The sequence below is a fragment of the Zingiber officinale genome, chromosome 6A, assembly GCF_018446385.1.
Source record: "Zingiber officinale cultivar Zhangliang chromosome 6A, Zo_v1.1, whole genome shotgun sequence".
NCBI lineage: Eukaryota > Viridiplantae > Streptophyta > Magnoliopsida > Zingiberales > Zingiberaceae > Zingiber > Zingiber officinale.
The window spans coordinates 83226986-83250203 of record NC_055997.1 but is presented as its reverse complement, the minus strand read 5'-3'; the positions used below and the strand labels follow the sequence as shown (position 1 = coordinate 83250203).

The following is a 23218-nucleotide window of genomic DNA, read 5'->3' as shown; positions in this document are numbered from 1 at the left end:
CGAAACAACGCATCCGCACGTGAGAAGAGGAAGCAGAAGCAAAGTGTGCGTCCCTTCCTCTGCACTGCTTCAAGTGTATAAATACACTTCCTCACTTCCTTCTCAACTCACTCCAGAAAGCAAAGCATTCCTTCTCCCTTGCTTTCTACTTCTTCTTCCTTCTTTCTGATTTCTGAGGCTTGGTTCGTGATCTGAGGTTGAGTCCGAGTGCGGCGCTCGTTTTGGAGTGCACCTACGAGCGACGCGAGCGGTTGTCGGATCTTAGGAGGATTTTGCCGGAGAGCCTCTGCACCGTGGGCGACAATCAATTCTCTAAAGACAGTCGGCACGTCCGACGCTTCGACCGGAGATACACAATTTCTTAACCCTTACTGTTATTAACGTTTATTGCATGCTCGTCATTTATTGGTGCAATTATAGATTACTGTATTAGCGTAATTAGTTCTATTTCAATTACTACACATACTATCTAGACTCATCGTCGCAAGGAAAAGCAGCTGAAAGAGGAATACTCGACCGAGCAGAAGAGTACTTGACTAAGCGGCTATCTTGCTCGATCGATCAGAGGGAACGTTGACGTGATTTGGATATAATTTTAGGAGATGGAGTCATTGACACGTGCCATGATCTATAGGCGGATCGTACAATGGACAAATCAAAGGACGTGCCTACGATTAATTAGAGAACGTGTTCATGACTAATTGGGGAACGTGCCCGCAACCAATGGGAGAACGTGCCCATGTTTCGAAAAGCGCGCATGTCGCCCACCATGGCATTATATAAAGAGGGGTTTGCACACTGGAACAGGTACGCGTAATTCACTTTTTGCGCTTGTGCTACTGTTGTTCCATCTTCTTCTTTTTGCCAGTGACTGATTTGAGCGTTGGAGGGTCAATGCTAGGGACTCCTTCCCTGGCCCGACACTGACATTTCTTGTCCTTGCATATCGGAGCGTGGTCTACATCCAGTCAACATAGCAGTCACATCCCCAGTTTTTCGTCTCCACGATTTTCGAACAGGATTATATTGGCGTCATATATGAGAACGTAGCCTGAATCCGAAACGCGAAGATGGAGGACGTTGGACGACTCGCCACAGTTACTTTAACAAAGGAGGAGCTGGATGCGCTGATACAAGGCCAAGCAGCAAAAATAGCGAAACAACAACAACAATAAGCGCTGACTGATCGCCATGTGTAGGAGCCTGCAACCTCAGTAGTAAGTCATCCAGCTGGATATGGAGACCGAGCAGATCAAGTGTCTGTTCGGGGACATAGTAAGAAGTCTGCTGACACATACGAAAACACGCCCCATGCGTCGATCCCCTTCCATCGAGCCATATTCCATACTCCAGCAGAGGAGCTAGATTGAGCGGATAAGGAACAAGGATCCTCCTCGAATGAAGCGCCTGTTCGGGACGCACGTAAAGGGAAAGAACCAAGGAATGATGATTCGTCCAAGTGGATCAATCAACAGTTTTCTCAGGAAATCTTGGACGACCCTCTACTAAAGCACTACATCCTGTTGGCGATCGCTGAGTATAACGGAACGACCAATCCGGATGACCACCTGACCTAGTTTGATAATGCAGCCACACTTCATCAGTACACTGACTGGGCGAAGGGTCGGATCTTCCTCACTACACTTTCTGGGTCAGCGCAGTGCTGGTTCAGACGAATGCTGATCGGTTCGGTTCATAGCTTCAAAGACTTTTGAGCAGCATTCTTACACTACTTCGCCAGTAGTCGCCGCTACCAGAAGACGAGCATCAACCTATTTTCCTTGAAACAAGGGCTTAAGGAGGCACTAAGGGTAAACATCAAGCGCTTCTACCAGGTAACCATGGATATTTCATCGGTCTCTTCGAAAATATTGATGAGCGTCTTCACCCAAAGACTCACTGAAGGAGAGTTCTTCAGCTCCTGAGTAATCATTTTCTTACTGCTCAAATACAAAAATGGTCTTCATCTTCTAGGGATGCAAAGTTAAAATAATATTCATCCTCTTCTAAATCATATGCGTCTTCTAAATCATATGCGTCGACATCTAGCTGATATAATGATCAATCTTTCTCCTCTGTTGTAGTATTAATGTGAATTTGTGCTGTATTGAAATATAGTGAAGCCTAGTGTACATTGTGTTTTTAGCTCACAATGATCTCCTCGGTTGATAAATTTCCTAGCGGATGAAGAAGACACCCACTGTTGCTTGATGCTATCAAGATAAGATAGTAAATTAGTAAAAATTGATGAATCCTTCGAAATAAATAAAGTGAGTTAAAAAAGAATAATATATAATTATTTATGAAAAACATATAATATATAATTATATAATTATATTAGCACTATTAGTTACAATATTATAATAACTATGATTCGATAGTTGCTATAATATACTTAGATTAAAACGTTGTAGTAATTATAATTTGATAGATGCTACAATGTTGTTGTAGCTATCGAATCGTAACTGCTACAATATGCTTAGACCAGAATATTATAGTAGCTATGATTTGATAGTTGTTATAACGTTATAGCAACTACCGATGTTGTAGCAATTACTGACGTTGTAGTAGCTACTAAATCAGTAACTAAATCAGTAGCTACTACAATGTGCTTAGACCAAAATGTTGTAGCAACTAATGACGTTGTAGCAACTATCAAATTGTAACTTCTACAATGTGTTTATACTAGAGTATTATAATATCTATGAAATCGTAGTTGCTACAATGTATTTAGATGTTGTGGCACACGAACGAAAACTGAACTAAACCGAATAAGACGAGGCAACATAATTAAAAGATAAATAATACAAAATGATTATCATATATATATATATATGAGGAAACACACTGCAGATAGAACGAGGGATTTCGAAAGTGAATAGTCTGAAATGTTTGAATTTTTCTAGAAGCACAAAGTCCTAAATGTTTTTTCCTTATATGTCTGATAGCTTTAGACAAGCTTAGAGAGGAATCTTTGGAGACAGGGAGGTGAGGTGGCAACGAGCGACTTGATCGGTGAAGACGGTGAAGGGCGTAATGAAGAAAGATTCAAGATGTTTGAGTTTTTTTTTTTTTTATTGAAAAGTGAACTAACTTAAATGTATTGATTTTTTCCCAATCTTCCCGACCAACCTTAAATAGACTTGAAAATAATTCAAATCCCGATGAACAATAGATTAAGGAGAGAAGTCTAAAATTAATAAAGGATGGGGCGCTATAATAAAGTAAAAAGGGGCCCTTTGACAATTCTTAAAAAATTGGGTGCCCTTTTTATTTTTTGTCCGTTTATTACAAACTGTATTTGATTTTTAAATTGGTGTCAATTTATCATTATTATTATTAATTCATTTTCAAGTTTTACAAATTAATATAGTTTAATTAACAATGAATAGCTATCATAACCAGCAATGATCTTACTATAATTATACTGGTTATGATCATAATTATAATTTGGTCTTTTAGAGCATCCATATCAATTTCTCTATACTATATCTAAAATTTAGGATAAATGATCCACTTTATTAAATTTAGATAATCACTTTTCACTACACACTACACACTACATCAAATACTTTAAATTTTTCATTATCCTTAATTTTTTATTATTTTCTTCTCTTTCTTCTACTTTTTATTATTATATTTATGGAATGAATGGAAGGAGAGAGATTGAGTGGAAGAAGAGAGATTAAAAAAATATTATTTTATTTTTAAGGTAGAGATTTCATTTCCTAAATTTAGAGAATCACTATTCATCAAATTTAAATTTAGAGAATAGATAAGGTAACTAATACAGAAAATTTTTAATTAATTTATCTAAAATTTAAAGTAAAATTTTTGAATAGGATAACTAATGTGAATGCACTTAAGTTCACATCTTTTTTTTCCGAGCAATTGCGCTTTACATTAAAATTTGTGAGCTCCTCATTCGCCGAGCTGGGTTGCGCCAGCTTGTAACCCAAGCGGGGGCTGTGAATGATTGGAATTAATTATTTGGATTTAAAGGCGTGGATCATCTCTGCGATTGCCGGTCTGTCCGTTCCAAGTTGATGGTGGGCCGGAAGAATTGGGCGAAGGCCCGATTCAACTGGTTCTTAAAGAGGAGGGCACTGGGCCAGGCTGGTTTCACAGAGCAGTCATTTCCCATCCTCCTTCAACAGTGGAAGGATAACGGGCCTGTGTGCAATTGGCCCACAATTTCCCTCTGGATCCAACCAATTCTAACTAATCATTTTATTTGTTGAATTATTTTTGAGAGGAAATATATATAAAAAATAAAAAGTGATTGAGTCTCAGGAAAGAACTCAAAATAGGGCTTTAAAATATCTATATATTTTCTTTTAAAAAACTTCTAAAGGAATTATTTTATATTTTTTCCCCAAATTACTTAATTTTTATATTTAGATACTATAGGCATAAATGATAATCAATATAATAGCGGTACTAATATACAAATCTATTTGAGCTAGTAATTTAATCTCCACCCATGAATTAATTTAATTATGATTAATTATAGTAAAAAGGTGGCGATACAGTGAGTAAGGTGGGATCCTTGAAGTTAGATTCAATGTTAAAAAAATCGACTGAAGTGATAGTCAAAATTAAGATGAGGAGTCTAGTGTCATCGTCGAGTGCTTTAGTTAATCAGATCAAAAGGTTGATCGGACATGCTGGGCACATCACTCGGATGGATCAAATTCTCTATGCAAGTATAGGGACTGAGTACAAAATAAACCTCCAACATAAAGTCCGATCGGATATATTGTCCGATTAGATTTCGAATCCCTAACATAAACCTGGTCAGCCCAAATGACGGTCAGAACTTAGGGGCTCAACTTCCCACTTCTCCAAACATAAAACTCTCAATTTACATTCGCCCGACCCCAGCACCAGTCGGACATACGGGGTTCAACTCCCCACTCATGAGCATAACCCTCAACTTACATTCGTCCGACCCCAGAGCCAGTTGGACAGCTGGGGCCTAGCTCCCCACATGAGCATGGATCTTAGTCTACAACCGATCGACCTAGAGTAGGTCGGATTTGTTGGACAAAGAATATGTTGCCGGAGATTTTGGGGACTTAGCTGAATTTAAAATTATACAGAATTTAAATTCAACTTACAATAGAGATGACCCGAACAGATAATCTCAGACTGCCAGCAGGGGTTGGTTTCTGCCAAGTGATGAAGACAGTCTACACAATGTTGACAGAGTGGGTTGATCGGCCGAGCAGCACGAGCGGGCGTAACAGATCAGAAAGGCCGACTAAGCAGTACAGTCGAGCAGGCAGTAAGACCGACCTGGTGGGCAGACAGATCGGGCGAACAGACTGGCCGACCGGGTGAGCAGACAGGTCGGGCGAACAAACAAGCCGACCGGGAGAGCTAAATGAGGCCTACGATTGACGCAATTTCCTTGAAATTCACCCACCTCCGGCAGTGCTTCGAGGTTTACTCGAGTCGTCTGTGTAAAATACGACACCCAAATAATAATTAAATAATAAGGTTTAATGGACGAAAAACCTTAACGAATTTTTTAGAAATTTTTTGGGATTTAATCGGAGCTCATATGACGTATTTCGAGGGGATGCATAAATAGGCTTGAAAAAAAAACTTGTTTGGAATACCCAAATTAAGTGGAAGTTGATTGATTAAATTAACCTATAGTTGGTTAATTAAATCCTAGGTTTAAAAACCTAAATCTAACTTCTTCCCATTCATTTTACCCGACTTCCTTCTTCACACTCGACACCGAATCCACCTCCACCTCTCTTCTTGCCTTCATCGCCGACCCAATGGAGCAGTCGTCGACGCCATTTGACCCACCTCCGACCGGGCCTTCCTTCTCTTCTCCCTCACATGCTGTCTCTCTTTCCCGATTGCTCATCACCGAGGACCATCAAGCTCCGACGAGAAGGACCATCAAGCTCCGATGAAAAGAAGTCTTCCGATCGCCGATGCTTGCCTCTCTTTCTCGTTTCCCTCACCGTGTGCCGATCACCTTCCCTTTTGCCTAGCGTCGATTCGGCCGATCCAGTGCGCTCTCCCTTCTTTCAACATCGTCTCTACTTGGCATCGCCAGCGCCCGACGTTGTGCCACTCGCCGTCCATTGCCGATGCAACCCTAGTAGCTGTACTCATCCCGATCTCCTCCCTCTCCCTTTAGTGGCATTGTGCCCTAGCAGTGATCTTGAAGGTTAGTGATAAACCTATCATTTGATTTGATTTGGGCATTTGATCTTGATGTAGTGTTGATTTAGGGTTATTGTTTGGTAGGCAGTGGTTTCGCTTGGCTTCGGCCTCCACATTTATGATCGCTTGTAGCCATCTTCAATGGATCCGTTGTCACCTCGGGTTGTTGAAGATGAAGAGGTAATAAGAGCAATGTGCTAATTAGAATTGAATTATGTATAGCCTTAATCGAATTGATTATGATATGGTTAGGGGTTAATTGATTAGGTAGTTGTTTGTCTTCATGGATTAAATGATTGTTATTTGATTATGGTGTTAGGTTGATATGGATTGGTATTAGATTCTATTTGAGATGTTAATATGTGAGAACATGATTAATGAGTAATTAGTTATCTTGGCTTGGATTGTCAGATGTGATTAGGATGGTTAATGTTATTATGTGAAGGAAAAAGGACATTAATTAGAGTTAATCATTAATTAGAATTAATTAATGATCGATGATTGGGGTTTTCCCTAATTAGGCTTGGGGACTTTATTTAGTTATCTTATTCATATGGATTTAGCTAAGTAAAATACATTGATGCTGTTGGGCTTTTCAGGCCGCGAAAACTGTTTTTTCGCGTCGCGGAAACCCCGAATCACCCATGCCACTGGATCTCGTGCGAAGAAAAGATTTCAAAACAAAATTACAAGTACGAGTTTCTACTTAGATCTACTCCTAGATCTACATGAAAAAGTTATACCTTTGAAGCGAAGCCCTTCGCGTTCTCGCTCGTCCAAACGGTGCCGGATCTCAAGAGTATCAAGATAGATACTCCTCTAGAAGTATCCACACGAACACGTAGGTGGGGAAAACCACACAAAAAGGTGTGCTAGCACCTATGTGTGGTTCGGCCAAGTTGAGGAGGAGAGGGAGAGGGAGAGAGCTCCAAGAGGAAGAAGAAGGAATAATGCACTTGAATGAGGAAAATCAATTCCTTTCCCATTCAAAGGTGGCCGGCCAATTCAAAGTGTAACTCCCAAAAATTGCATTAAGTGCAATTAATGTGAAGCTATTAAAGAAAATGGCTTTGTAACTTCCATGAGGTGGCACCCATGATGATGTGGAGTAACATCATTGGTCCACATCAATGCCAACTCACCAATGAGGTGGCATAAAGTCAAGTCAAACTTGACTTTTAATCTTCCTCTCAAGTCAAGTCAAACTTGACCAAATATCTTCCATGGTTGATCTAATCTAACCATTTGATTCAAGCCAACTTAATATAATGAATCTAATTCATTAAATTAAGTTAATTTAATGAGTCATAATCTAAATTAGACTCATTGAATACATGAGTCCACTTGAGTCCAACTCAAGTTAGCCCAATTAGGATTACTCTTAATCCAATTTGATTCATCAAATGAATCTAATCCTCTTGATTCATCATATGAACCTAATCTCCATCTAATTGTCCTTAGTGTGTGACCCTATAGGTTCTTGTAACGTTGGCAATGTCCTAAACCCATTTAGGAGCATAAGTAATGAGCGGTATCTAGCAACACTTCATTACTACCCAAGTTACAAGAATGTTGAGATCCAACATCACCTTGTGACTACTAATTGTGACTCCTCACAATATATGACAAGTGTCCTTCTATCCTAGACATCTAGATTGGTCAATGTGAGGCATAAACCGTGTCATCCTCTGACCAATCTAAATCTTGAACTCCAAGTAGACTCACTAAATCAAATGAGCTCAATATCCTATATTGACTCATTTGGGCATGGCCATGCACTTCGTGGTCTCACTCTATCAAGAATACCGATGTCTCTCCCGTCATATAGGAGGGATAGATCCCATCTACATCACTCACATTCCTCTGCATAATTTGTTATATACCCAGTAATCACCTTTATAGTTCACCCAGTTACGGGTGACGTTTGACAAAACCAAAGTACATAACTCCTTATGTAGGGATCTATGGTGACTTCAGGTCTAAGGACTAGTAGTCATACTAATAGCCACATGAGAAAGTATATGACACTCATATAACGATCCATGATACTTTCTCATGGCGGGTCATTCAGTATACATTCTCTAATGTATACCCATGTGTCAACTTGATATCTCTATATCCATGACTTGTGAGATCAAGTCATCGAGTTGACCTACATGCTAGTCTTATTGCATTAACATTGTTCCTGAATGTTAATACTCGACTAGGAATGATTAAGAGTAGTGTTCCCTATATCATCTCACTATCGGTTCAACTAATCGATTGATATAGGTGAGAACCGTCTACCCAAGGACATTATTATACTTAGTTTATTTGGCACCAATACAAGTAAGTATAATAACCAAAATCCAAATGCCTTTATTTATATAGAATATGATACAATAAGTCCAAAATACAATCATCAAATGATTGGCTCTAGGGCTCTAGCTAACAAATGCAGGACTCTAATTTTAAGATGGACATTTCGACGTGGGATGGGTTTAGAACGATCGGCAGATAAAGGCAAGTACTTCTTGTTTTATCTCTTTAGCACATTGATCTTGGTGCATGAGCTAAATGTTCAGATAGTTATTGTGTTCATCTTGACTCCACGCTTATTTTTCCTGCGTTTGATACTTCCACTCAATCTTTGAACTACTCGTTTCTGTATATATACAGTCTCTCATTGCTACCTATGATATTTAGCAGATACCAGACACTAGATACTAGATACTGGATATATAGATACCAAATACCATGTTTACTTGCTTTGACTGCTATTTATTCATGTTTCTTATTGAGCATGCTGACTTCATGTAGCATACCTGTTTCTGTTTATATGTATATATGATGACTGTTGCATTTTACGCATCATGTCATTGCATGCATGCCGGCGACCATGTCACCCTTGTGGTTGAGAGGGTCGTTGGCCAGGGCCGCACAGTGGACCACTCATGGGTAGTGGTAGCTGGAGCGTGTCGCTTATCCTGTCGCGCCCCCACTCACACACTCATGGATAGTGATAGCTGGAGTCGCGGGCAGCAGGGACCCCCGTCGCAGATGTAGTTATTCAGCTACTATGCAACTATCCCCTTGGTCACTCGAGAGTAGTGGTAGCTGGAGTGGTGTACAATCTGTCATTGTCTCGGCCTCTCGACCATACGGAGGTCATGGTACAGGGGGTGGGCAAGACTGATCATCTGTGCATACACTGTTGGTATTATACTTATGCTACTATTGCTTACTTATGCTACTATTGCTTATTTATGCTGCTGTTGCTTACTTATGCTGATATGCTCACATAGGTTGAGATATATATATATATATATATATATATATATATATATATATATATATATATATATATATATATATATATATATATATATATATATATATATAAGTATGTGTTTAGACACTAATTTACTTATTGGTAGTATACCTCACATGATGCTCTTTTAGTTATTCATGTTTACTTGCTTTGACTGCTATTTATTCATGTTTCTTATTGAGTATGTTGACTTCATGTAGCATACCTGTTTCTGTTTATATATATATATATATATATATATATATGATGACTGCTGGATTTTACGCATCATGTCATTGCATGTATGTCGGCGACTATGTCACCCTTGTGGTTGAGAGGGTCGTTGGCCAGGGCCGCACACTTGACCACTCATGGGTAGCGGTTGCTGGAGCGTGCCGCTTATCCTGTCGTGCCCCCCACTCACACACTCATGGGTAGTGATAGCTGGAGTCGCGGGTAGCAGGGACCCCCGTCGCAGATGTAGTTATTCAGCTACTATGCAACTGCCCCCTTGGCCACTCGAGAGTAGTGGTAGCTGGAGTGGTGTACAGTCTGTCATTGTCCCGGCCTCTCGACCATACGGGGATCATGGTACAGGGGGTGGGCAAGACTGACCATCTATGCATATGCTGTTGTTCTTATACTTATGCTACTATTGCTTACTTATGCTACTATTACTTATTTATGCTGTTGTTGCTTACTTATGCTGATATACTCACATAGGTTGAGATATATATATATATATATATATATATATATATATATATATATATATATATATATATATATATACACCTGAGGTATGTATTTAGACACTAATTTACTTATTGGTAGTATACCTCACATGATGCTCTTTTAGTTATGAGCAGTATCATAGCAGGTCTAGTTATGAGCAGTATCATAGCAGGTCTGTACTATTCTCAACCTTACTAGCCTACGATATGGTTCTAGGTATGGGCATTTACTATGATATCACTTTACTCATGCACTATCTGTCTATTACCCTCTGAGTCTTTATACTCACCACCCCGTAAACTGGTTATTTCACCAGATAACAGGTAAAGGATCTATGGAGTCACCTGGAGATCTTGTCCGCCAGTGATTTTCGTTGTGTTTTACTTTCGGCCGTGTAGGTTGTTTAATATATATAACTGTGTGATTGTGTTTATTCTTGTTCTAGCCGAGTGAGATGATTATATAACTGTGTGGTGGTGTATATATTCTAGTCGTATATGGCTGATGCTTTTTATAAGTATGTATGTTTCATATTGTCACTGGTACAAGGGAGATGCTGTCGGATTTTTGTCTGGCAAGGACTCCTCTAGGGGCGTGATAGTTTGTTTTCCAGGATACAATGGTTGATCGTGACACCACCAAACACTAGTGCTCACGGTGAACTGAGTGGCACCCGAATGCTATCACGGGCACTCTGCTGAGCAAGCGTTGCACCACAAAGGATGAGGGAATGAAGGTGGAGAGCTTCTGTTTGTGTTAGCGCGCGCAGGTCGTGCCCGCACACAAGTCAACATGGTTCAGTGCAATCCGGGCCATAGATTTGCACCCCCCCTTGCACACCCACGTGTGAGAGAGAGAGCCTCTCCCCATGCATTTGTTCACATTCTCAATGCATGTGAACCAATATAAACCAACCAACATGCCATGAAACTCCCAATGTGGGACTAAAGTCCTATTCACAAGGGAACTTCTATCCTCTTCCACCTCTTCTCCATTCACACCTATTCAACAGGATTCACTCTAGAAGACAACATTGTCAGAGAATCATAATAACCTGTCAGGGAATATGTTATTACTGTGACATATGCATGCAATGGAGTCTTCCTCCGTCTATAAGAAGGCTATCATACATACTCCACCACTCGACATACTATGATACCAGACATTCTCTGTCGGCTCATTAATGTGGAGGCTATGAGAGGTAATATAAAAAGGGGTCCTCTCCATTGGTGAGGTACGTGCATGAATGGGTACACATCCACACACTCGCACATTTACATTGTTGTTCTACTATTCATCATCTTCTCTATTTTTGCTCGGCTACTATTTTGACTTGAGTGTCAGAAGGCCTGCGTTAGGGACCCCTACCCTGGTTCTCGCTCTAACACTTCCATTGGCTTTGTCTGTGGTATGTGCAAGTCAGCATCTCTTAGCTCTAGGATTGCTTAGTGTCATCTTCTTCCAGTTCAGAGTATTCTCCTAGTCGACATATGAGCCACCTCGATGTCACCCTAACCAGCCGCTATCTCCCTCGCTTTCAGTCAGGATTAAATTTGGCGTCGTCTGTGTAAACTTCGCCTAAATTTGAAGCGCTGAGATAGAAGAGGTTGGACGACTCACCACCATCATCTTATCACAAGAAGACTTGGAGCTGCTAATAACTGCTCGAGCATAGAAGTTAGTGCAGCAATAATAGGAAGTAGTCGGATGCCCTTTACAGAACAACCCTACTACATCAATGTCAGACCCCCACACCGAACGAGGGACCCGAGTGGAAGGCCCAATAAGGTTCCAATCAATTCTTCCTCCTCTGGTAGGCTTCGTGCAAGCGCCTACGTGCCCAAGCAGCTTCCCGCATGCACTGCCCTCCCCAATTGCCTATCATAGGGCACTATTCCACCCCCCATTCAACTGTATGGGATGAGCAGAAAGACTCCAAATTTCATCTTCTGGAGACGTGTCCGCTCGGACCTTCAAAAGAAGAAAGCAACAATGACTAGTATTTTCCCTGAGCAGATAAGTGTGTCGTTCTCTTAAAAAATTTTGGAAGACGGACTGCCAAGTCACTTCTACCCTTTGATAATCGAAGAATATGAAGAAGCGACCGACCTAAAAGATTATCTACTTAAATTTTAAAATGCATCTATCCTTTATCAATACATGGATGATGTTAAGTGTCGAGTGTTCCTTACCACTCTTTCAGGCTTAGCACAAAGATGGTTCCACCGGCTCCCAGCCGAGTCCATTTACCGCTTCAAAGATTTTCACAAAGCCTTCTTACACCATTTTGCCAGTAGTAGAAGGTATTAAAAGACCAACCTAAGTCTGTTCACATTTAAGAAGGGGCCAAATAATCCCTGTAAGCATACATCAGGCGATTCAATCAAGTGGTGCTAGATGTTCCGTTTGCCACTTTCAAGATATTAATAAGTACTTTTTCCCAAGGCCTTTTAGAAAGATATTTTTCCGAGCCCTAGTTAGAAAGCCCCCAAGAAACTTCAACGACTTGCTGGGCAAAGCGGTCAAATACATTAATATAGAGGAAGCTCAGGTCACCCGAAAAGAGGTGACTATTTCAGCTATGATTGGTCATGTTGGTCAGAAACTACTACCATCTTTGGAACGCCCCAGAAACTCCCGCCCGAATCTTCCGCTAGTCTTGGAAGAAATGGTTGTGCAAGAAGTGGATTAGTCACTTCCTGAAATGCACATACATTTTTGTGACTACTATCAATCTCCTCATCATGCTACCAGTGAGTGCCATCAGTATGCCAAGTGGCTTCGTCGAGTGGCCAAATCATGAGAAGTAAATAGAGGATCAACCTCGTCCTCCTCTGGAGGATCTCCTTTAACAACATAGTAGGAAGAGATGGGCAGATGCTCAGACCAAACATTCGATCTATTACTTCAATGATTAAACTTTAAAAGATGATCTGCTGCTCTCCATGGTTGATCTGCCACTCTTCAAATTTGGCACCCTACCTCATCCAGCCCTACTTGACAATTTGAGATTATCAGTTCAAGTCATCTCAAGATAAGTATGAACATGAATTTTAGAGTTTAAATTTAGACTATATCCCTATACTTATCAGGTAGGCGGTTAATATCTCCAAATGGCTGCTCGACTGATATCTCTAAATGGTCGCTCGAACGATATCTCTGAATGGTCGTATAGTAGATTATTCCAGATTCACTGGGGTATGTCTCCTAGCCCGATAGATAAGTCTAAAATTTAAATTTTATATTTTAAAATTCAAAATATATCTCTATCTTTAACACATCAAAAAGTCTAAAGCATTCGGGTTATACACCGTGCCTCCTTAGCTCTCCAAGGCATTCAGGTGATACACCATGCCTCCTCGATTTTTCAAGACATTCGGGTCATACACCGTGTCTCCTCAGTTATCCAAGACATTCTAATCATACATTGTTCCTTCTCAGCTTTCCAAGGAATTCATGTTATACATTGAGCCTCTTCAGTTCTCTAAGGCATTCGAGTCATACAACGTGTCTCCTCAGTTCTCCAAGGAATTCGGGCCATACACCATGCCTCCTCAGTTCTCCGAGACATTTTGATCATACACTATGCCTCCTTAGCTCTCTAAGGCAATTGGATCATACACCATACTCCTCAGTTGTCTAAAAAATTAGAGTCATACATCGTGCCTCCTCAGTTCTCCAAGGTATTTGGGTCATATATCGTGCCTCCTAAGCTCTTCAAAGCATTTAGGTCATATACCATGCCTTCCAGACTCTCGTGTCACTTGGTAGAGTTATAATGAACCTTCTCTTGTGTTTGTCCCAGACTCTCATGCCACTCAACCGAGTTATAAGCGAGCTCGCTCTCGCGCCTATCCTGTTGGTGCAGGAAGCACTAGATGATCGAACCTGAGTTTTGATTATGTCAAAGGGTCCAAAGTTAAGTATCTTATGATCTAACAAGATTGATTGAGCTTGCAGGAAAGTCCTAAGTTGTCTTAGGCAAAAGTCTTAGTGGATTCTAGACGGGTGGAAAATCCTAGGGGTTGGTAACCCTAGGTCCTAGGGGGTAACCTTAGTGATGGAAAGTCCTAGCTACAGTTAGGCAGGTGGAAAACCCTAGGGGGTGGTAACCCTAAGTCCTAAGGGGTGGTAAACCTAAGTGATGGAAAGTCCAAACTGCGGTTAGGCAGGTGAAAAACCCTAAGGGGTGATAACCCTAGGCGAAAAGTCTTGGCGGACCAGTTGAAAGTCTGGACGGGTCATGGAGCGGACGTCCAGCATGAAGACTTAAAATCTCAGGCGCTGAGCAAAAATCCAATAGGTCTGGAGGACCGGTCTGGCAACAGGTAACTTCTCCTGAGAGTAGTAGGTGAGGACACGTTCCCCGATGAGGGAATAGTAGACGTCGGTTTGACCTAGGGTTTCCAGAGGAATTTTGAAGTTAGAACTGGACAGTCCGAAGGCTATCAAGTTATTGATTTATATATTATTTGCTATTTTATCTAACTCTATTTTACAGGAAACTAACAGTTTTGCAGGGTTGGACTTAGCCTTGATCGGTCGATCGAACGTTTGGATTGGTCGACTGAACCTCAGTACAAAAGGATCAGAATTCCAACTCTCGTGAAGTGTTGACCATAGGTTCGGTCTACCAAACCTCGGGATCGGTCGACCGAACCGAGGATAGACAAGACTCAGTCAAGCCGAGTTGATCAGATCGGATGAGGCGAAGATCATCAGCTGATCGGTCGATCGAATGGTGGGATCGATCGACCCAATGAAGGCACTATCCGAAGAGGCCACATCTGGACAAAAGATCGAGAGGATTTAGAAGGTTCGGTTGACCGAACCTGGGGATCGGTCGACCGAACTTAGGGATCGGTCGACCGATCCAGGTCGAGTCAAAACTTGATCCAGAGATCAGAGGATCTAGATCAGGTTTGAAGAGGCTCTAAAAAGGGATCTCGGCCAGCACTTCAAGGGCATCGAAAATTAGACTACTTGCGCTCCTATGTGCTGCTCCAAAACGCCTCAACAACGCTCAACTGCTGCTCTGACAATCGATGACTCTTTTACTCATCCTTATATTGTCGATATAATTTGTTTAGTTTTGTACTTGTAAAGAATTTTTGAGCTATTAGTGATTGGCCATCGAAAGCGATCAATGATCGTGGGCCTTAGAGTAGGAGTCATTACAGGCTCCGAACCAAGTAAAAGAAATCGTGTTAGTGATTGCTTTTGTGTCTTTCTTTATTCCGCTGCATTCTTACTTTGTGTTTTTCGATAAACTAATGAATTAGCCATGAGTGCTATTCACCCCCCCCCCCCTCTCTCGCCCTCTAGCATGTCATCGATCCTACATATCCAGACACTTGTATTGCTTGATTGAGTTATAAGTGAATATGCTCTCGTGCATGTCCCAGACTCTCTTGCCACTTGGACAAGTTATAAGAGAGTCTGCTCTCGGGCCTGTCCGATACTCTCGCATCGCTCAGACTAGTTATAAGGAAGCCTTCTCTCGCGCCTCTCCCAGACTCTCGTGCCTCTCAGTCGAATTATAAGTGAGCTTGCCCTTGCACTTGTTCCAGACTCTTGTGTCGCTCAGGCAAGTTGTAAATGAGCCTTCTCTCGTGTATGTCCCAGACTCTCATGCCACTTGGCCGAGTTATAAACGAGTTTACCCTCGCGTCTATTCCAGACTCTCATACCGCTCGATCGAGTTACAAACAAGCCTACTCTCGCATCTATCTCAGACTCTCATGTCGTTTGACCGAATTATAAGCGAACTTGCCCTCACACCTGTTCTATATTCTCATGTCGCTCAATTTAGTTATAAGCAAGTCCGCTCTCATGTCTGTTAGCTTGATCTCTCATTTGTCCCAGACTCTTGTTGTGCTTAGTCGAGTTATAAGCGAGCCTGCTCTCGTGCCTATCCCAGACTCTCATGTTGCTCGACCGAGTTATAAGTGAGCTTGCCCTAGAGCCTGTTCCAGACTCTCCTGTCACTTGGCTAAGTTATAAGAGAGTCTATTCTTATGTCTGTCCCAGACTCTCGTGCTGCTCGGCTAAGTTATAAGCAAGCTTGCTCTCGCATCTGTTGTAGACTCTCATACCGCTCGACCGAGTTATAAGTGAACTTGCCCTCGCGCCTATTCCAGACTCTCGTGCCACTTGGAAGTTATAAGCGAGTCTGCTCTCGCGCTTGTCTCAAACTCTTGTGCTACTCGACTGAGTTATAAGTGAGCTTACTCTCGCGCTTGTCCCAGACTCTCATACCTCCTGACTCTCGTACAACTCGACCAAGTTATAAGCAAGCTTGCCCTTATGCATGTTCCAGACTCTTGTGCCACATGTCTAAGTTATAAGAGAGACTGCGCTCTTGTCTATCCCAGATTCTCGTGCTACTGGGCTGAGTTATAAGAGAGCTTGCCCTCGCACCTGGTCCAAACTCTCATGCTGCACGACTGAGTTATAAGAGAGCCTGCTCTCCTATATATCCCAAACTCTTGTGCCACTCGATAGATTTATAAGCGAGCTTGCCCCCGCCCCTATTCTAGACTCTTGCGCCGCTCGGCCAAGTTAACAGTGAGCTTGCTCTCGCGTTTATTCCATACTCTTGTGTCACTTAGTCGAGTTATAAGCGAGCCTGCTCTTGTGCCCAAGTTCTAGACTCTCATGCCGCTCAATCAAGTTATAAGTGAGCCTGCCCTCTCGCCCAAGTTCCAGACTCTTGTGCCGCTCAGCCAAATTATAAGCGAGTTTACTCTCGCACCTGTCCAACTCTCATGCTGTTCGACCAAGTTATAAGTGAGCCTTCTCTCGTACCTATCCTAGACTCTTGTGTTACTCGGTCGAGTTATAAGTGATCTTTCCTGTTGGTGCAATATCCCTCAGGTCAAGGTTTACCTGGTTGACCAAGTTTGAGTCTTGGTTTGGGTTTCGATGTTTGACAATACAAGACTTCGATGAAATGGACAAGTGCAGGTGCAGTTGTTAATGTGGGGAGATTGTTGGTGCAATTCTCCACTGATCAGGGCTTAATCAGTTTTGGTAGTAGAAGAGTCAAGTAGGTCAAGGTTGACCGGATACTTGACTGGGAAAGTCCTAACTAGAATGTTAGGCAGAAGGAAAATCCTGGTGAGTGAAGCCAGGTGAAAGTCCTAGTGAGTGAAGCTAGGCAGTATGAAAATCTTGGTGAGTGAAGCCAAGTGAAAGCCCTGGTGAGTGAAGCCAGGCAGATGGAAAGTCCTAGTGAGTAAAGCTAGGCAGTGAGAAAATCCTGGTGAGTTAAGGCAGGTGAAAATCCTAGTGAGTGAAGCTAGGTGAAAGACCTAGTGAGTGAAGCCAGACAGAAGGAAAGTCCTAGTGAGTGAAGCTAGGCAGTGAGAAAATCCTAGTGAGTGAAGTTAGGTGAAAGACCTGGTGAGTGAAGCCAGGCAGAAGAGAAGTCCTAGTGAGTGAAGCTAGGCAGAAGAGAAGTCCTGGTGAGTGAAGCCAAGCACGGGGAAAATCCAGATGGGTCAAGGTTGACCAGATATCTGGTGTAAGTCCAAGTAGGTCAAGGGATTGACCGGATATTTGGCATGAGGAGAAAAGTCCAAATGGGTCAAAGGGATTAACCAGACACTTGGTGAGGGAGTCCAGATGCTAGGCATGATGTACCAACAGGTCAAGGTTGACCGGATGTTGGTTTGAGGGGTTTGGGACTTGGTTTTGGGCAAAAACCAGCAGCTGGATCGATCAGCCGATAGATTGGCTGGAGCCCAATCTATCGGCAGATCGATTGGGGAGTCCCCGCGAGAAGCCTTCGTCCCAATCGATCAGTGGATCGATTGGGAGGCAGTCACGAGCGCACAGAAGCCTGCGGGATCGATCAACCGATCGATCCAGAGGTCCCAATCGATCAGTGGATCGATTGGGAGCTGTGATTTCGCACGATAAGCCCTGGATCGATCAGCCGATCGATCCAGGCAATTTACCGAGAGCACAGAGGCGCTCTGGATCGATCAGCCGATCGATCCAAATCCTCCCCGATCGATTGGGAGCAATCCAATCGATCGGGATCCGACCGTTAGCGTCGATAAAAGCCGCAGGCGTTCGATTCCTTCGGCAGCGCTTCACGATTTAATCTCAAATCCTCGACAGCAACTCCACAACTCTCTCTAAGCTCCAGATCGCCAGTTCTTGAAGGTTCTTGGAGGTTCTTCCAAGTCAAGAGGTGGATCAAAAGCAAGAAGAAGAAAGCTAGGGTTAGGGTTTCTTGTATTCATTGTAAGCTTTGCTTATACTTTTGTTCCCTTTCCTTTCTTTCTGTATTGAGAGTCTTGTAGGGCTTCTCCGCCTTCGGTAGTTACCGAAAAGGAGTGTTTATTAGTGGAGGTGTGTGTGCGTGCGTGGATCCTTGGACTAGTCACCTTTTGTGAGGTGGATACCAAGTAAAATCCATTTGTTAGCATTGTATGCATTTGTTTCTTGTATTTCCGCTGCACATCCTTGAAGAAACAAGCAACGAAGCACACGAGCACGCGATGAGCTATTCACCCCCCTCTAGCTACATTTCGGTCCCAACATTTGCCTCACACCTATTCCAGACTCTCATGCCGCTCAGCCAAGTTATAAGCGAGCCTGCTCTCACATCTATCTCGGACTCTAATATCGCTCAGTCAAATTATAAGCGAGCATGCTCTCGCGTTTGTCCCAAACTCTAGTGCCGCTCGACCAACTTATAAGCGAGCCTACCCTCGTGCATATCCCAAACTCTAGTGTCGTTCGGCCGAGTTATAAACGAGTATACTCTCATGCCTGTACTAGACTCTTATGCTACTCGACCGAGTTATAAGTGAGCCTGCTCTCATGCCTATCCTAGACTCTTGTGTAGCTTAGTTGAGTTATAAGGAAGTCTGCTCTTGTACCTATCCAAAACTCTCATCTTGCTAGGCTGAGTTTTAAGCGAGCTTGCCCTTGCGCTGGTTCTAGACTCTCATGCCGCTCAGCCGAGTTATAAGCGAGCTTGCTCTTGTGTCTGTCCCAGACTCTCGTGTTGCTCGACTGAGTTACAAGTGAGCTTGCCCTCATGCCTGTTCTATACTCTTGTGTCACTCAGCCTAGTTATAAGCGAGCCTATTCTCACATTTGTCCCAGACATTTGTGTCATTCGGCCGAGTTATAAGAGAGCTTACCCTCGCGCTTGTTCCAGAGTCTCATGTCACTCAGCCAAGTTATAAGTGAGTCTGCTCTCACGCCCGTCCCTAACTCTCATGCTACTTGGCCTAGTTATAAGTGAGTTTGCTCTCACATTTGTCCAAGACTCTCTTATTGCTTGCGCGAGTTATAAGCGAGCTTGTCTTCACATCCAAGTTCTAGACTCTCGTGCAGCTCAACCGAGTTAAAAGTGAGTCCACTCTCGTGCCTGTCCCAAACTCTGGTGCTACTCAACAGAATTATAAGTGAGCCTACTCTCATGCTTGTCTTAGACTATCGTGTCGCTCAACCGAGTTATAAGCTAGCTTTCCCTTGCACCTGTTCTAGACATGGCGCTTAACCGAGTTATAAGTGAGTTTTCTCTTGTGTCTATCCTAGACTCTCGTGCCACTCGGTAGAGTTATAAGCAAGTATGCTCTCACGTCTATCCTAGACTCTCATGTCACTCGGCAGAGTTATAAGAAAGTATGCCCTCACATCTGTCCTATCAGTCGCTCGATCGAGTTATAGGAGAATTTACCCTTGTGCCTATTTTAGACTCTCGTGTCACTCAATGAAGTTATAAGCGAGTCTGCTTTTGCACCTATCCCAAACTCTCATGCTGCTTGGATGAGTTATAAGCAAGCCTGCTCTCGCCTATCCCAGACTCTCATGCTGCTTGACTGAGTAATAAGCGAGCTTGTTCTCGCGCCTCTCCCAGACTCTTGTGTAGCTCGATCGAGTTATAAGCGAGTTTGCCATTGCGCTTGTTCCAGACTCTTGTGTCACTCGACCGAGTTATAATCGAGACATCTTTCATGTATATCTCAGACTCTCATGTTGCTCACTGAGTTATAAGCGAGCTTGCCCTCGCGTCTATTCTAGACTCTTGTGCCGCTCGGCTAAGTTATAAGCGAGCTTGCCCTCGCGTCTATTCTAGACTCTTGTGCCGCTCGGCTAAGTTATAAGCGAGCGAACTCTCACATCTGTCCTAGACTCTCGTGTCATTCGACCGAGTTATAAGTGAGATTACCCTCACGCTTGTTCTAGACTCTCATGTCACCGACCGAGTTATAAAAAAGTTTGCTCTCGTATCTGGTCCAGACTCTCGTACTGCTTGGCCGAATTATTATAGGATCGATGCATGCTATAGGAGGGTGAATAACACTGGTGACTTTTTCACTCGTTTCGAAAAACACAGAATAACGCAGCTAAATAAAGAACAAGTGAAACAAAGCTAACACCTTTGGTTTTACTTGGCTCGGAGCTTGTGACGATTCCTACTCCAAGGTCCACGATCGTTGATCACTTACGTTGGACAATCCACTATCAATTCGTAAATTCTTTACAAAGAATAGTACAGAAGATTAAGTATTAATGACAAGGTTTACCGATAATAAAGAATAGCAGTAGATCATCAATTGCCGAAGCAGCATAGAAGAGAGCAGCAATTGTTCTTTCTTGATCTTAGAATGTCTTGTACTGAAGCTGCTGGTCAACCCTCCTTTTATAGCTAACCCAGACTTGATCCAGATCCACTAATCTCGGGATCATGTTTGACTCATCGTTCATCGGTCGATCAATCCCACCATTCTGTCGACCGATCCTGCCTGAATCGATCCATCTTCTTGTCGAGATCCAGCTTCGGATGAGTCTTAGTTCGGTCGACCGATCCCACTATCCTTGTTGGCTTATCTGGTCTGATCAGATCAATCTGGCTTGATCTCGATCACCGCATATTCACTGTTCGGTCGATTGAACCCCAGGTTTAGTCGACCGATCCTTCGGTCGAACCTGATCAGCTAGCTGGAAATCTACTCTGCGTGCTTGGAGGTTCGGTCGACCGATCCCCGGTTCGGTCGACCGATCCCCGGTTCGGTCGACCGATCATTGACAAAACCTCAACATGCAAAATGTTGGTTTCCCTACAAAACAGAGTTAGACAAATAACAAATAATAGTAAAGCAATATATAACTTTTAACAGCCTTTGGACTGTCCGGTTCTAACTTTCAGATTTACTTCAAAATCCCTAGGTCGAACTGACGTCTACTATTCTCTCTTCGGGGAACGCGTCCTCACCTACTCCTCTCAAGAGAGTTACCTTTTTCCAGACCGGTCCTCCAAATCGACTAGACTTTTGTTTAGTGCTCGAGACTTCAGGTCTTCATGTTGAACGCCCATTCCATGACTAGTCCAAACTTTCACCTGATCCGCGACCACCAGGATTTTCACCTAGAGTCCCCGACTCTAGGATTTTGCCCAAAGTGCTTAACCAGCCAAGACTTTTTCCAATCCCCTAGACCAGGACTTCGCTTGCCTAGGGTTCACTACAAGAAAAATCCTCATAGACATCGATTTTCCACCGCTGTCTATTACAAAATCGACCGATGTCTATGAAGGCGATGTAAAAGGTCTGTCATTTTAGACATCAGGTTATAACCGATGTAGTATCACTTAACGACACCGATTTTCGAATCGGTTATGAACCGGTGTAGTATCACTTAACGACACCGTTTCAGCAACTGTGTAAAACCGATGTAATATCAGTTAATGACATCGGTTTTGGCAGCGGTGGAAAACTGATGTAATATCAGTATTGTTTAACGACACTGATTCGATTTTCGAAACAGTGAAAAACCGATATTATACAACATTTTAATAGTACAAAATTTAGTTAATATTATTTTTTTTATATCCATAAAATACACAAATATTTTTTTTACAACATCAAAAGGTAATTGATATTGTACACATCAAGGTAGTATCCACAATTTACATTCCATGCAAATGCATGCATCATCTAAAGTTTTCAAAAATCAAATACTTTTCCTACTCAAATGTAATTAGCATGCATTCAACCCACTCGAACCGCACTTCATCAATTTCAACTCTACAGTACTTGAGATTTGTAAACTGTAAAAACATATAAATAATATATTAGTAAATCAAGACAAAGTTAAAAAAGTAGTAAGAGCACCAGATAACAAGATGACTAATTAGAATGCTTAAAAAAAAAAACGTTCATCAATTATCTCAACCACATCATATAGTAATAAATCTATCATTCCTTATCCACTTTATGAAAAGACAGTGGAACTGTCTTAACAGCCCTAAGTTTTCCAGCATTGTTCAGGTGCTCATTCTCCAACCTGAAACATCGATCAGTAGAGATTAACATTTAAGAAAGAAAACAACAATAGAAAAGAAAAGTTTTTTTCCTTCTAAAAAATCTACCTATAAAAATTCCAATGCCCTCGCCGAATCACCTCGAGGGCTGCTAAGAAGAATGAAGTCACTCTGTAATCCAAACTCGCAAAGTTGTAGTGCAGAACTGTTTGCAACCAAGCGAGCCGTAGAACAAAGTTCAAAGCCTGCAAATTTATTGTGGAACATCTTCGTTGATCTAATGAGTAAATTTATGGTCTGGTAATTTTGTGTTTGAGATAAACAAACCGATATCATACTTAAGACTTCATTAGATGTGATTAGTGTATATGATCTCATGACATACCATCGATAAGTAGTAAACAAACTTGCACCGGAGGATCAATTCATTCCGGAAGCCATCGGTTCTTGGAGTTGAGTTGGAGCAATCCCCAATCCTTAACAAAATCCCAGTACAGTTGGTACACAGTGGCAGCACTTGAGATTACTACAAGAAGTGCAGCCAGCCTGCACTCTTCTCCTTTTCATAAGCTACTTTGGCACCAGCAGCGAGCATGGCTGAAACATACTTTCCCAGGTTGATCAAGTGGCTTGTTTCTCCTTCATCAAACCATCTTCTAGCACACTGTACGCCCAGATCATATCAGAATCCAGATGCATAGAAAGGAGGAGAGTGT

At 42.3% G+C, this 23218-nt stretch overlaps 1 long non-coding RNA gene across 1 annotated transcript; it reads right to left on the bottom strand.

The window, feature by feature from the left end:
* Positions 1 to 22465: 22465 nt before the first annotated feature.
* On the bottom strand, positions 22466 to 22934 carry LOC121994139. Its single transcript, XR_006115600.1, has 3 exons — positions 22888 to 22934; positions 22611 to 22747; positions 22466 to 22525 (listed from the first exon to the last, which is right to left on the bottom strand). It is a non-coding gene; the product is annotated as an uncharacterized LOC121994139 (long non-coding RNA).
* Between the last annotated feature and the right edge of the window lie 284 nt (positions 22935 to 23218).